This window comes from Camelus ferus, chromosome 2 (genome assembly GCF_009834535.1).
Source record: "Camelus ferus isolate YT-003-E chromosome 2, BCGSAC_Cfer_1.0, whole genome shotgun sequence".
NCBI classification, from domain to species: domain Eukaryota; kingdom Metazoa; phylum Chordata; class Mammalia; order Artiodactyla; family Camelidae; genus Camelus; species Camelus ferus.
The window spans coordinates 38015395-38031809 of record NC_045697.1 but is presented as its reverse complement, the minus strand read 5'-3'; the positions used below and the strand labels follow the sequence as shown (position 1 = coordinate 38031809).

General features: G+C 34.5%; 1 protein-coding gene across 18 annotated transcripts in view; it reads left to right on the top strand.

Moving 5' to 3' along the window:
* The window catches only part of CLOCK (clock circadian regulator), a 112773-nt gene that overhangs the window by 33775 nt on the left and 62583 nt on the right, over positions 1-16415 (top strand). For 17 of the 18 annotated variants that reach the window (XM_032497864.1, XM_032497773.1, XM_032497838.1 and 14 more), the window contains one exon: positions 14826-14917. The gene's annotated coding sequence lies outside the window, so the exon portion shown is untranslated. Of the gene's footprint in view, positions 1-13604; positions 14140-14825; positions 14918-16415 lie in introns of those variants that run through there. The other variant, XM_032497846.1, reaches the window with a different exon arrangement.

Sequence of the window (16415 nt, the reverse complement as noted above, 5' to 3'; positions counted from 1 at the left end):
ATATTTGGGTTAATAATTAGTCTTTTTTACTTTTGGGTATGTTTGAAATTTTCCATAAAAATTAGTTTAAAGATAAATAATGACTTAATGACTGTTGTAGATTGAAACACAAATGTATAGGAATTTAGAAGTTCATAATAATACTTAAAAAAAAAAAACCCTCATAGGGAACAGCTGAAAATCATTGGTAAATGAAAGACTCAACCATTTATCTTTTTTTGCGCAGATTATATTCCAGGATAAGCAAATAGTTAAGACAGAAAGTTTACTGTATAGAAGAATCATAGCTAACAAGAAATCCTGGGAGAATGATAGGATTAGACACTCACCACAATGCAGTATCTTAATAGAATTATGGATCTAGATAATGATCAGTCGTTGACTAAAGCCATTAGGTGAAAAGTGTGTTAGGAAAATGGATATAATACAATGGACAATACAATGGATAAGCCTCTCTAGAGCTAAAAATTCTGAATAGAATACAGAGTAACTATCTCTGAAAATTAATAATAGCAGGCAGATTGAGAAGGGGAGTCATAACTTGAGGAATAGTCTAGATAATGGTGAATTTACTTTTCTTTCTTTCTATGACCCAACTTTGACCAAATGGTGGGCTAAATTATGGAACTGCACAATGGATGTAGAAATTTGCAAAAACCCTTAGAAAAACTCCCTATTTCTAGCCAGAGGACAAGGGAAAAAAACCCCTTTTTTGCTTATTCTTCCCCAAGCCTTTCCTGAGACCATCTCCACCTATAAAGTTGCATTGTCATGGTGGCACAAGCACTTAAAACCTTGAGAGAAAACCGATTTTCTGGTCAGAGGTTTTCGGAAACAGGCCCCTGGAAACTGGAGCATGCTAGGGAAATATCAGAAGAGAGCTGATCTGAGAGGATACCCACAAAGGTCCCATGTCACTCATGAGCTACATGTGCACAGAACAGATCCAGAGAAACACAGCGAAGACTTAGAGAACTGATGTACAATACAAACCAGTGTTCAAATCCAGACTTGCCTCAGTGATGCGTGTAAGGATAAGCCCAAATAACATAGCAGAGGCTTTGAAAACTGAGCTAACATTAGAACTCCCACTCTTAGAAGGCAATACAGAACTTGTAGTCTAAACTTAAGCAAAAAACCCAAATTCTTCAAAAGATAATAGGATCTAAACTTTCATAACCTAATATTCAGAATGCTTAGTATATAATCCAAAATTACTTGACATACAAAGAATCAGAAAAATGTGACTTTTTTTTTAAACTTAAGGAAACAGGGAAAAGACAATAGATGCCAGCCCTGAGATGATGCAGATGATGAAATTATCAGAAAAGACTTTAAAGCAACTGATATATCCATGTTCCATGAGGTAAAAGTGAACATTTTTTGAAATGAGTAGAAAAATAGTTCTCTGAAACAGAAATCATACAAAAGAATCAAGTAGGAAATTCAGAACAGAAACATACAAGAAATAGAAATTTATTGCATGGGCTCGGTAGCAGACTTGAAGATAAATCAGTGGAAATCTCAAGTCATTTTCTTCTGTATCAAGGATATGTATCTATTCTATAATACTTGTTAAGTCTAGGTTGCACCCTGTGAAACCTGGTCATGGGCCTTCTGGCTGTTAATTAGCAGGCTGTTTAAACATCCTCTTATCCTTAATTACTCATACTTGCATGCTGCAAATAAAAAAATGTATCTGTGCAAGTTGAGTTCCATCTCCCTTGATACTCCACAGATTCAGATAGGATCTTGCCCTGCAATTTTCTCAGACCTTGTCATTTCAGGTAATAGGTCAAAATAATTGTCTTTTTTATGAAGTGATTACACTGCAAAAAGTTAGGGGAATACTTGTGGCTTTGAAAGTTGGTGCATTTTTTAGTATTCTATATGGATTTGGTGACCTCATTGATGAAATACATAATATGTCATAACATTGTCATTATATTTATACAGATTAGTTATAAGTTAGTAAATATCTCATGAGCTGACCCTAAGCCTATCATTTTCATAATACTTAAGCAGATTTCTTAACAGATCCCTATAGATTTACAGCACTAATGAAATTCTGTACTTTTTTTAGGTTGTTGTAATTCATTCTCTCTTTTTCTGGAGATCCATCTCAGATGCCTTTTGAAAAGAAAACATTCCACAAAGACTTGGATTAATTAATTTTTTTGTACATCTGTTTGATACTTATAAATTATGCCAGAGTGTAGTATATATATTAAATAATTGTCCAAAAGGAGAAGCATGCTCTCATATTCATTTGGGCATTAAACTAAGCAAACATCCATAGAGCCTGTTGCTGCTATATAGCAATAAAGTTAGACTTCAGTTGCAGTTGAACTTAGGCATCTGAAACTGTCATCCACATTGCTTCTCAATTCCCTTGAAGGAACATAAAAGGAAAAGATAGTTCAGAAGTTACAAACTTATGGGCATGATGATATGATCTTTTATCTGTTGATAGATCAAATTATTTAATGTTTATCCCCAGAAAATACTTTGTCTTGACGAAAGAGACTTCTTGGGTCATGGTGTGTGATAGGCAGAATAATGGCTTTTCGAAGATGTCCACATCCTAAGTTCCCAGAAACTGTGACTGTATTAGGTTATGTGGCAAAGAGGAATGAAGGTGACTAATCAGCTGAATTTATAATGGAAGATTATTTTGGATTATCTGGGTGGGCCCAGTGTAATCACAAGGGTCTTTATAAAGAAAGAGGGAGGTGAAAGAGATGGCAACGTGAGAAGGACTTGGCCTGCTGCTGGCTTTGAAGGTTGAGGAGGAGATCCATGCGTGAGTCAAGGAATGCACAGAGCCTCTAGAAGCTTGTAGAGGCAAAGAAGCGGTTTTTCTGCTCACGTTTCCAGAAAGGAATGCAACCCCGCTGACACTTTGAGTTTAGCCCAGTGAGACCTGTGTTGGACTCTGACCTACAGAACTGGGAGAAAGTAAATTTGTCCTGCTTCGTTCTATTAAGTTTGTGGTGATTTGTTATAGCAGCTATAGGAAGTTAATACACAGTACCTCTGTTTAAGTTTTTCACTAACATGAGTTTTACAAATTGATGAATTGAATCCTGATTCACTGTCGGGATTGACAGTGTGATTTCCTGGAAGATCAATTCTGTTTTGTATACTAGGAAGTCATTTGTGTTGATAATATGTTGGGCAGATCTTTGTATACCAGGGATCTTTATTTTTGACTTAATAGGAATGGTGACACATTTAGTGTGGCTGGAGAGTAGGGAGTATGTAAACAGTGAGGGTGGAGTGGGAGATGAGGCTGGAGAGAGAGAATGAAGCTAGAAAGGAAAATTAGCGTCTTAAAATGTAGCAAAGCAAGTGATCTTCAGAAGCCTTAGTTTCCCTCCACATGTTCTTTAATATTTGTATTCTTTGCACTTCTATTAGTAAATGCTGTTAAGTTGGAAGTATAGGAAGTTTTTATTATCAGCTTGACTTTAGCTGTATTTGAGTTGTAAGCTATTACTGCATTTTGCCACAGAATGGCTCATGGAATGGCTTATTTGTATGTTAAACATACAAAGGAATCAGTGGCAAAAAGGAAGGCTAGAGTTTGGACAAACATGAAAAAGAATTAAGCATTTTTCATAAAGGATGATGAGCAGCCTGACCAACAGAGACTGACACTATCTCTTATATCCCCTGACCATCTCAGATAACCTGCCTTGCTCTGTGAGATGAGAAACTGAAGGCCCAGCAAAGATTAGGAGGATAGGACAGGTTAAAAAAAAAAAAAGCATAAACATAAATAAATAAATTAGAGCTATACAGCCAGTTAGAAAAAAAAATGTGCATGTTTTTTAGTGTATGTGGTGTGTGTGTATGGATTCAAATCAAGCAGATCACATGCTCTCCCAGCTCTTATGTAAGATACAGAGGGATAAAGTGCTTGAAATTAAGAATATGGAGGGGCATGTGATTGTTGGTAATGCTGAGTTCTAGAGTAACTTCAGGGGGATGAGTGGGAGGTGAGCACAGGATTGTTGGAGGAGAGGAGATCAAGGAATTGGCCAAGATGTTCGAAGGATCATTTTTGTGGATATCACAGTCCAAAAATAATGACAAAAGAGGTATTGGAGAGAGAAACAGCCCTCAGGGAATGAGAAGGCTTGTTCTGGGGGTTTATGAATGCTTACAACAAGGAGATGATAAATAGCTTAATTGGAGGCATGAGATTCAAAATTGGGGAGTTTAGTGGGGGAGAAAGGAGAATAATTCAGGACAGTGAGAAACAAGTCCATCTCACACCAGGGCTACTCATATGAGATGTGAGAGAGAAAACCAGTCATCATTTGGAAGGCATGGAGCTAGAGCAGAACTCTTAGAGAAGAGTGAACTTTCTGTTGGTGCAGGAAAGGTGGAGAGAGTATGCAACAACAATATTGAAGAAGTAGGATATTTTGCTAATAATATACTGTAAGTTCCAGAGGACACAATTAAAGGATTTTGGAAATGGGAAAGAAAAGGGAAAGGGGTTAATGTGGGGATATATAAAGTATAAAGGGACAAGAGTCTAGGTGATGGGAGATGACCTGGGGGTCTTGGGCTCCTCCTGGTGACTGATACAAAAGGAAAGTAGGGTATAATGGGATTCATTCTAATGGTTTCCTAGGCAGATTATTTTATTTTATTTTTTATATAATTTTTTTTTTATTTTGTGGGGGAGGTAGTTAGGTTTATTTATTTATTTATGTTTAGAGGAGGTACTGGGAATTGAACCCAGGACCTTGTACATGCTAAGCATGTGCTCTACCACTTGAGCTACACCCTCCGCCCTCAGATTATTTTAAATATGCATAGAGAGAGGGTTTGAGGAAGGCAGATTTATCAAGAGCAGTCAGAGATTTTGGACCTGTATTAAATTTCTTTTGCTGCCATTAAAGTACCACAAATTTAATGGCTTAAAACAATACAAATTTATTATCTTAGAGTCCTGCAGCTCAGTAGTTCCACGTGCATCTCACTGAGCTAAAAGCAGGGTGTCAGTAGAGCTGCATTCCTTTCTGGAGGCTTCAGAAGAAAATGTTTCCTTGTGTTTTCAAGCTTCTAGAGGCTGCCCATATTCCTTGGCTTGTGGCTACCTTCTTTCACCTTCAAAACCAGCAACACAGCATGTCTCTGACTGTTCTGTCTCACAGCTCTCTCGACCACAGCCAGGAAAGACCCTCTGCTTTTAAAGACTCATGTGATTCCTTTGGACCATCTAGATAACCCAGGATAATCTACCATCTCAAAATCTTTAAACTTCATCACATCTGCATAGTTCATTTTTGCCATATAAGGTAACATAGTGCAGGTTTCAGGGGTTAGGGCGTGGTCCTTTAAGTGGGGCCATTATTTTGCCTACCACAGGGCTGCCTTTCTTTTGCTGTGGATACTAGTGTGAGGCCTGGTGCAGAGTGTACAGATTCAGGGTTATGGTACCTGGTTCAGTGTGTAGTTCATGCTGAGACCTAGGCTTGGGCTGTCCTTGCACCTTCAGATCTTCTGTAGGGCTCATTTGAGGCTGAGGACAGGCTCAGGCCTCAGTCTCATCTCAAGAAAGGATTACGGTGCTCATGTATTGTGTGGACCAGATCAGTCCATTATATGAAGAGGGAGCTCAGACATTATTTGAAGAAATACATTAGTTGAATCATTGGAATAGTCTTGTGTGCCACTGAGAGAGCTTATTAATCTTTCAGTTTTTGTTTACTTAATAAGGCTTCAAAAATACCTCACGTCTAAACATTTGACAGGCTAGAATTTATTAGCATTTAATGTTTGTCTTGAAACAGAATCTTCTTTGGTTGTAAGAGGTCTGGTTCATGAGACTTTGATTTGGGGTGTGTTTCTTGTTCTTACTGTCAATTTTTAATTCATGTTCTTAGAAATTGTTGTAGAGTCTAGAGTGTTTTTCATCATGCTAATATTTTATATCCATTATAGAGGAGGGCTAATGTTCCCATTCACTACTGAATTGAGAACAGCTGTTAAATTTCACCTTTACTCATACATTAATTAATTTTAAAGATATTTCAGTCTTTCTTTACAAGTTAAAATTGTTCTCTTAGAAATAATTATCTTCTTAACTATAATACAAACAGTAATCTGCAGAAGTACATTTGAATTTTTCATAAATGGTGATGAATGTAGTTAAGGATTGTTGCTTGGATTTTGTATTATACTGGTCAATTTCAGCACGACTTTTAATTAATGTTATTAGATCCATCAGTCCCAGAAATACCTGTGATATCAGATTTAACTAACCTAAATTCCGAAGTAGGTCAGTGGGTCAATAGGTTATTAGGTTAGGAAAGGATTTATTTAATTTGCATTTTTTAAACCCAGGTTCTTGAGTTAACTTTTTAATAGTTTTAAAATTAGTAATGATTAGATTAAATGAAAAGTTATTTTCTTTAAATTATGTGAAATACATAGGAAAATAGCCTCTTACTCATGTTTTGTAACAGTAGCATGTTTCTTTGTTATTCATGTCTTGTTCTCTGGAGTGGATAACATGTATTTTATGTTCTTTTGCATAGCCAGGGCTCTAGTATTGGACAATGGAAAACAACCAAAAATTAAAAAGGCAGCAGTTAAGTTTTTCTGATTATTATTATTTTCAAAAATAATACGTGCTTATGGGAGAAATTTTAGAAAGTACTAAAGAAAAAGTAAAAAAGGAAAAAAAATTCGTATTATTACTCAGGAATAACAAGAGTTGATACTTTGGCATATTTGGATTTATGTTTGATGTATTTTGATGCCCCTGTTACTGCTGTTGGATGTTTAAATCTTTCTAGCTTTACTATTTTAAATAACAGTGTAATGAATATAAAACTTTGGATACATCTCTGATTATTTCCTTTTGTTTTTAAGTGAAATTACTAGGCCAAAGAACATAAGTATTTCAAGTTAATGATACTTCTTATCAAACTTTTTTTTCAGAAAGAGAGCCCTAATTTACTTTTTTTTTTTTTTTTTGGCTTTCTTCTTTTTTTTTTAGTTGAAGTATAGTCAGTTACAGTGTGAAATTTCTGCTGTGCAGTTTAATGTCCCAGTCATGTGTATGTATACATAAATTAGTTTTCATATTCTTTTTCATTAAAGGTTATTACAAGATATTGAATCCAGTTTCCTGTGCTATACAGATATATTTGTTTTTTATTTATTTTTGTATATAGGGGTTAACATTTGCAAATCTCAAACTCCCAAATTTATCCCTACCCAAATCCTTCCCCCCAGTAACCATAAGATTGTTTACTATGTCTGCGAGTCTATTTCTGTTCTGTAGATGAGTTTGTTAGTGTCCTCTTTTTTTTCCTTTCCTTTCCTTTCCTTTCCTTTCCTTTCCTTTCCTTTCCTTTCCTTTCCTTTCCTTTCCTTTCCTTTCCTTCCTTCCCTTCTTTCTCTTCTTCTTTCTTCTTTCTTTCTTTCTTTCTTTCTTTCTTTCTTTCTTTCTTTCTTTCTTTCTTTCTTCTTCTTCCTTCCTTCCTTCCTCCTTCCTTCCTTCCTTCCTTCCTTCCTTTCTTTCCTTTCTTTCCTTTCTTTCCTTTCTTTCCTTTCTTTTCTTTCTTTCTTTCCCACATGAGTGATACATGGTATTTTTCTTTCTCTTTCTGGCTTACTTCATTTGGAATGACGATCTCCAGGTCCATCCACATTGCTGCAATGGCATTATTTTATTCTTTTTTTATTGCTGAGTAGTAGTCCATTGTGTAAATATACCACAGACAGTAATCTGTCGATGGACGTTTAGATTGGTTCCATGCCTTGGCTGTTGTAAATAGTGCTGCTGTGAACATTGGGGTGCATGTATCTTTTCGAATTAGAGTTTCCTCTGGATATATGCCCAAAAGTGGGATTGCTGGATCATATGGTAAGTCTGATTTAGTTTATTGAGAAATCTCTATACTGTTTTCCATAATGGCTGCACCAGACTACATTCCCACCAGCAGTGTAGGATGATTCCCTTTTCTCCACACCCTCTCCGGCATTTATCATTTGTGGACTTTTGAATGATGGCCATTCTGACTGTGAGATGTTAATTAACCTCATTGTAGTTTTGATTTGCATAGCAGTATTGAGCATTTTTTTTATGTGCCTATTGGCAATTTGTATGTCTTCGTTGGAGAATTGCTTGTTTAGGTTTTCTGCCTGTTTTTGGTTTGGTTGTTTGCTTTTTTCTTATTAAATTGTATGAGCTGTTTATACATTCCAGAAATTAAGCCCTTGCCAGTCTCATCTTTTGCAAGTATTTTCTCTCATTCCATAGGTTGTCTTTTTGTTTTGCTTATGATTTCCTTTGCTGTGCAAAAGCTCGTAAGTTTAATTAGGTTCCATTGTTAATTTTTGCTTTTATTTCTGTTGCCTGGGTAGACTGCCTTAGGAGAACATTGCTAAGATTTATGTCAGAGGACGTTTTGCGTATGTTTTCTTCTAAGAGATTTACAGTATCTTGCTTATATTTAAATCTTTAAGCCATTTTGAGTTTATTTTTGTGTATGGTGTGAGGGAGTGTTCTAACTTCATTGATTTACATGCTGCTGTCCGGTTTTCCCAGCACTACTTGCTGAAAGGACTTGTGTTTTCTCTGTTGTATATTCTTGCCTCTTTTGTCAAAGATTAATTGACTGTAGGTCTGTGAGTTTATTTTTTGGGCTCTGTGTTCTGTTCCATTGATCCATATGTCTCATTTGTGCCAATACCATACTGTTTTTATTACTGTAGCTCTGTAGTATTGTCTGAAGTCTGGGAGGGTTATTCCTTCAGCTTTGTTCTTTTTCTTCAGTGTTGTTTTGGCAATTCTGGGTCTTTTGTGATTCCATATAAATTTTAGGATGGTTTGTTCTAGTTCTGTGAAAAATGTCATGGATAATTTGATAGGGATCATATTAAATCTGTAGATTGCCTTGGGCAGTATGACCATTTTAACCATATTGATTCTTTCAATCCAAGAACAAAGGATATCTTTCCATTTCTTTAAGTCATCTTTAATTTCCTTAGTCAATTTTTGTAGTTCTCTGTGTATAAGTCTTTCAACTCCTTGGTCAGATTTATTCCTAAGTATTTTATTGTTTTGGATATGATTTTAATAGGGATTGTTTCTGTACTCTTCTTATTCTGATATTTCATTGTTAGTGTAGCGACTGATTTCTGTATGTTAATCTTGTATTCTGTAACGTTGCTGAACTTTTTAATCAACTCTTGTAGTTTTTGTGTGGAGCCTTCAGGGTTTTCTCTATATAGTATCATGTCATCCACATATAGTGACAATTTAACCTCTTCTCTTCTAATTTGGATCCCTTTTATTTCTTTTTCTGATTGCTGTGGCTAGGACTTCCAAGACTGTGTTGAATAGAAGTGGTGAGAGTGGGCATCCTTGTCTTGTTCCAGATTTTAGTGGAAAGGCTTTCAGTTTTTCAGCATTGAGTATTATGCTGGCTGTGAGTTTGTCATAAATAGCTTTTGTTATGTTGAGATATGTTCTCTCTGTACCCATCTTGGTAAGAGTTTTTATCATAAATGGGTATTGAACTTTATGAAATGCTTTTCTGCATTTATTGAGATGATCATGTGATTTTTGCCCTTTTGTTGTTTGGTGGAATTCCTCAGTGAAGCCATCTGGTTCTGGACTTTTGTTTGCAGGGAGGGCTTTTTTTTGTTGTTGTTTTGTTTTTTGCTGATTCTATTTCATTTTTAGTGATCAGTCTGTTCAGTAGAGCCCATTTCTTTAAATTCTTTGCTCTGCCTCCTTCCCATTTTACTAGCTAATTTTCTACCTGTCTCTAAGATAACTAATTTTTCACCTGGTTTCAGTCTTAGCCTTTTTTTCTCGTTTTGTATGTTCTTTCTAGAAAAGCCCATCTAATCATTATTTTTAATTTACATGTTTGAGTTGATGGCTCCCATTGACATCTTCACCCAGTTCTTTCCTGAATGCCAAAACCCACACTTCCTACTGCCTATTGGACACTTTCCTTGCATGTCCCATAGATATCTTAAACACAACATGTCTAAAACTGAATCCATCATTGAAAGTATTTCTGAAGTATCTGTAACAGAGTGATTAAAAGCATAGTTCAAGCTAAGCTGTCAGGATTTGTATCTCAGGTTTACTGCTGAACTTGGCCAGTTTACCTCTTCTCTTTGTATTTCATTTTCCTCATCTGTGAAATGGACATAATAATAGAGGTGAATATGATTTTTGAGTCTTAAATGAGAGAAAACTTTGAAGAATGCCTGGCACATAGTAAATGTTCAAAAAATGTCAGCTACTGCTTTCAACATCATTCCTTCCCACTCCCCTCTAATTTATTCCTCCTATGTTACCTATCTAACTGACACATGTGTCCAAACCAAAATTTGAGTAATACTGTTGACTGCTCCCTGCCTCCGACTTCTGTTCATCAGTCACCAAATTCTGTCTAATCATCTTAGTATCTATTAAAATTTCTATATTTCTTTCTGTAACCTCTGCCTCTATATCTGTTACCTGAACCATTATAATACTCCTACTAGTCCCTAAATCTAGTCCTGCCTCCTTCAATTCCATTCTCTATATTGTATCCAGAATGATAGTTCAAAAGAACAAACCTATTAATGCCATTTCCCTGCTTAAAACCTTTCAATGTCTTCATGGGTAGGGGGAGGGTCCCTTTGTGTGACTTTTCATGATCTGCTCACCTCATTCTCATTTGTTACCCTACCCCTGTCCTTAGGTTTTTGCTCTAGTAATACTTAACCACTTATAGTACTCTAGACGCACAGGTCTTCTTATGTCTCCAGACTTTTGTATACACTGTTTTTCTGGCATAGATCAAATTTATCTGTCTCTTTGCCTGGTGAACTCTTATTTATCCTTTAGATCTCAGCTTAGGTATTACTTCTCCAGGAGACTTCCTTAACTTCTCTGTCACTCCTAGTGTATCCACAGAGCACTTTGTGCCTTCTCTGGGAAGTGCCTCAAAAGTAGTGGCTGTGTCTATTTCACTATTTGAAAACTACAGTCAGTATAGTATTAGTCACTTGTGTTGGTGCTCAGTAAATATTTGCTAAGTGATAATATATGAAGTAGAATTTTTAAGGAATCACTAATATTTAACTATAGTATGTTTTAACTTGAATTTCTTTGATTTCTAGGCAGGAATAATTTTTACATTTATTAATAATCTGTTTTCTTCATGGCTTATTTAGTTATACTTTTCTTTTCTTTTTGGCTGGGTTTTAACTTTTTAACGCGTATCTTTTGGAAACCCTTATTTGTTAAAAATAATAACCCGTTTTCGTACTGCAAATTAAGTATTTAATTTTGGTTTTTAAAGAGGGAAATGCCATTTGTGTTTATTTTGTTAATAATTGGTATCCTTGTGGATTGTATCCTTTGGTCTTCACAACAACTGCCTTGGGTAAGAATTCTGAGGCTTAGGATAATAAGTAAATTGTCCAAAGATTTTCTCCCATGCTTTTCTGACTCTAAACTCCTGATCTTAATTTCTATACTTAATCCTTCTCCAGCACAGTGAGTTTGTTACATGCTTTAATTCTGACTAAATAACCCTATCCCAAAGTACCTTTAAAAGCAAGTAGGACACTAGAATCTGGTTTCTGAATTTTACTTCATGTGTAGTTTAGGAATTCAGTCCTGTTTCTCTGGTGTTTTTGACTTAGACCTATTGTTTTTATTTGACTCCTTCAATCTCCAAGGATTTTGTTGTTGCCATAAAAAAAAAAAAACCCCTTTTTGTTGCTGTCATATTACATATACAATATATTCCTGTTTTTTTTCTTTTTTTAAATTAGAATGGACATTGGATGTGTCAGAAGCAAACTTTTGAGTGTAAAGTTTTGTATTAACTTTGATGTGGCAAGGTTGGGTTGATCTTGGTTAATTCAGTTATTCACAATGCTTGTTGAGTTTTTAGTATTTGCCAGATATTTTGACAAGTCCTAGTAATAGATGAATAAGTAAAGTATAATTCCTGCTTTGAAGGAGCTCATGATTTAGAAGAATGTTAAAAATAAGAATGTTACAGTGATATCCCACATCTACAATGTAAAATAGTAAGAAAATTCCTGATTTCCTTGTTAATGAAAGAACATTTCTAATTAAAATTGATAGGTCTTGAAGTTCTTTCCATACCAAAAATTTTGCCTTTTTGGTTAAGTTTATTCCTAAGTGTTTTATTCTTTTGATGCTATTTTAAGTGGCATTGTCAATTTCTTTTTCAGTGTTTGTTGTTAGTGTATAAAAATGCAACTGATTTTTGTATGTTGATTTTGTGTCCTGTTACTTTGATGTTTATTAGCTGTAACTTTTTTGTAGACTGTCTTACGTATAAGATTATGACCTCTGTGAACAGAGATAATTTTTCTTCTAACTTTCCAATTTGAATGCGTTTTACTTTTTGCTTAATTGTTCTAGCCAGGACTTGCAGTATGGTGTTGAATAGAAGTAGTGAGAGTGGAAATCCCTATCTGGTTCCTCATCTTAGAGGAAAAACTTTCAGTTTTTCACTCTTGAGTGTGATATTAGCTGTGGAGCTTTTCATAAATGGCTTTTATTATCTTGAGAAAATTTCTGTCTGTTCCTCGTTTGTTTAGTGTTTTTATCATAAAAGGGTGTTGATTTATGTCAAATGCTTTTTCTACATTAATTGTGAGGTAATCATATGATTTTTATCATGTGGTTTATCACATTAGCTGATTTTTGTATGGCAAGCCATCGTGTCCCAGGGATAAATTCCACTTGATCATGGTGTGTGATTCTTTGATGTGCTGTTATATTTGATTTGTTAATATTTTGTTGAGAATTTTTGCATCTGTATTTATCAGGGATGTTTGCTTGTGGGTGTGTCTGGCTTTGTCTCAAGGTAATGTTGGCTTCATAAAATGACTTTGGAGGTATTCCTTTCTCCTCAGTTTTTTGGAAAAGCTTGAGAAGGATTGGTGTTAATTCTTTAAATGTTTGGTAGAATTCTCCAGTTGAATATTTGGCCCTGGGCTTTTCTTTATTGGGAGGTTTTTGATTACTGATTCATATATCCTTATTAGTTACTTGTATGTTCAGATTTTCTGTTTCTTCATGATTCAGTCTTGATAGGTTGTATGTATCTAGGAATTTATTTCCTCTAGATTACCTCATTTGTTGGTGCTTAATTGTTCGTGGTAGTTTATTATGATCCTTTGTATTTCTGTGGTATTGCTTGCAGTGTTTCATATTCTTGTTCTCTGCTGAAAACTTTCATTTTTTAAATTTTTTTTTTAATTCTCTATTTTGTTTCTTCTTTAATCTTTATTATTTCCTTCTTTCTGCTAGTTTGGGGCTTAGTTTGTTCTTTTTCTAGTTCCTTGAGATGTAAAGTTGGGATCTTTATTTGAGATCTCTCTTCTTTTTTAATGTAGTAGTTACCACTGTAAACTTCCCTCCTAGTACTGTTTTTGCTGCATCCCATAAGCTTTGATGTGTAATGTTTTTGTTTGTCTCAAGACATTTTGTAATTTCTTCTTTGACCTGTTGATTTTTCAAGAGTGTTTAATTGCCATGTTTGTGAATTTTCCAGTTTACCTTGTACTACTGATTTCTAGTTTCATTCTATTGTGGTCAGAAAAGATACTTGATAGGATTTCAATCTTAAATTTGATAAGACTTGTTTTGTGACCTAACATGATCTATCCTGGAGAATGTTCCATGTGCATTTGAGAAGAACATGTATTCTGGTGCTGTTGGTGGAATATTTTAAGTCCATTGGTCTACAGTGCTGTTCAAGCCATCTGTTTCTTTATTGATCTCTGTCTGAGGTTCTGTCCATTGTTGAAACTGGGGTATTGAAATCTGCTAATACTGTGTTGCTATCTCTTTCTCAGTTCAGTTCTGTCAATGTTTGCTACAAATATTTTGAGTGCTTTGATGTTGGTTGTGTATGTATTTATAATTGCTATATCTCCCTGATTAATTTGACCCTTTCATTATTATATAATGTCCTTTTTCTCTCTTGTGACAGTTTATGACTTAGTCTATTTTGTCTGATACAGGTGTGGCCACTCTCGCGTCCTTGGTTATCATTTGCATGGGTTATCTTTCTAGTCTTCTACTTTCAGTCTGTGTGTGTCCTTAAATCTAACGTGAGTTTCTTATATATAACATATAGTTGAATCTTGTTTTTAAATCCATTTACCTAGTTTGTCTTTTGATTGGTAACTTTAATTCATTTGCATTTAAATTCATTACTGAGAGGGAAGGAGTTACTATTGTCTTTTTTGTTCACTGTTTTTGTCTTTTTGTCACTTTTTTTCTCTTGTCTTCCTTTATGTTTCACTGATTTTTTTTTTTTTTAATAGTGACATGCTTTGGTTCCTTTCTCATTTCCTTTTGTGTATCCTCTGAAGGTGTTTTCTTTGTGCTTATCATGGGTCTACATAAAACATTATGTAGTTGTAATGGTCTGTTTTAAGCTGGTAACAACTGAACTCAAAAAACTCTATTCTTTTACTTCTCTCCCCCACCACACTTGGTTTTCTCTGTCACTAATTACATCTTTTTATATTGTGTATTTATTAACATATTTTTATGGTTACACTTATCTTTATACTTTCTTTTAGCTTCTGTAGTAAGAATTATGATTGTTGTAGTTTACTTTTTAAGTTATTTTCTTTTAGAAACAATTTGTAGAGTTTAGCGTTTGTTACATGCATTTTTGTGATGAAGTTCTAAATTTTGTTATGTTTCAAAATTATTTTAAAACCTTTTTCATGATAAATGGCTATGTAAGTTGAATAAATCTAACAATTTGTTTTTCTTGTTTAAACAGAATTCTGAGACTGATGGTCAGCCATACAGAAGGATACATTGAACCTATAGTTTTCTGAAGAATCAGTTCAAAAGATCCAAAAAATACAAAAGGTAATGAAAGGGTTGTATCTTGGAATATACTTTGAAATGACATATTCCCTGAAAAAATATATAAAAAATCCATAAACTATTTTGACACACTAATTTGAGTAATGTTTTATTTAAAATTTTTTCCTGTTGAGGATTTTGCTTCTATTTTCATCAGTGATTTTAGCCTGTAATTTTCTCTTTTTGTGGTGTCTTTGTCTTGTTTTATTATCAGGGTGATGCTGGCTTCATAGAATGAGTTCAGAAGTATTCCTTCCTCTTCAGTTTTTTGAAATAGTTTGAGAAGGATAGATACTAACACTTATTTAAGTGGTTAGTAGAATTCGCTTGTAGAAGCTGTCTGCTCCTGGACTTCTTTTTGTTGTGAGTTTTTAAAATTGCTGATTCAATTTCATTACTGATAATCAGTCTTTTCATATTTCCTGTTTCTTCCTGATTCAGTCTTGGGAGATTGTATGTTTCTAGGAACTTGTCCATTTCTTTTAAGTCATTCATTTTATTGGTGTATAGTTGTTATAATCTCTTATGATCCTTTGTATTTTTGTGGTGTTATTTATAACTTCCCCTTTTTTACTTATGATTTTACTTGGGGGTCTCTCTCTCTCTCTCTCTTTTTTTTCCTTGATGAATCTGGCTAAAGGTTTATCAGTTTTGTTTATCTTTTCAGAAAACCAGATCTTTGTTTTATTGGTCTTTTGTGTTGTTTTTTAGTCTTTATTTCCTTTGTTTCTACTCTGAGTTCTTACTTCTTTCCTTCTACTAACTTTGAGTTTTCTTTGTTCTTCTTTTTCTAGTTCCTTTGGGAGATTAGGTTAGATTGAGATTTTTCTCGTTTCCTGAGGTAAACTTGTATCACTATAAACTTCCCTCTTGCAGCTGATTTTGCTGCATCCCATAGATTTTGGATCATTGTGTTTCCATTTTCTTTTGTATTATACTGTAGGTATTTTTAAAATTTTCTCTTTGATTTCTTCAGTGACCTGTTGGTAGTTTAGTAGCATATTGTTTAGATTCTACATCTTTGTGTTTTTTGCATTTTTTTCTCATAGTTGATTTGTAGTCTCATACTATTGTGGTCTGAAAAGATGCTTGATAGGATTTCAGTCTTCATAAATTTATTGAAACTTATTTTGTGGCCTAGCATGTGATCTATCCTGCAGAATGTTCCATGTACACTTGAAAAGAATGTATTCTGCTACTTTTGAATGGAATATCCTTTATATGTCTATTAAGTTCATCTGATCTAAAGTGTTGTTTTAAGCCAGTATTTCCTTACTGATTTTGGGTTTGGATGATCTGTTCATTGATGTAAGTGGGGTGTTAAAGTCTCCTACTGTTGTGTTACTGTTAATTTCTCCCTTTATATTTGTTAGTATTTGTCTTGTGTATTTAAGTGCTTCTGTGTTGGGTGTGTATATATTTACAGTTGTTATATTTTTTTCTTGGGTTGATCTTTTTATCATTATGTAATGTCCTTCTTTTTCTCCTGTTAAGTCTTTAT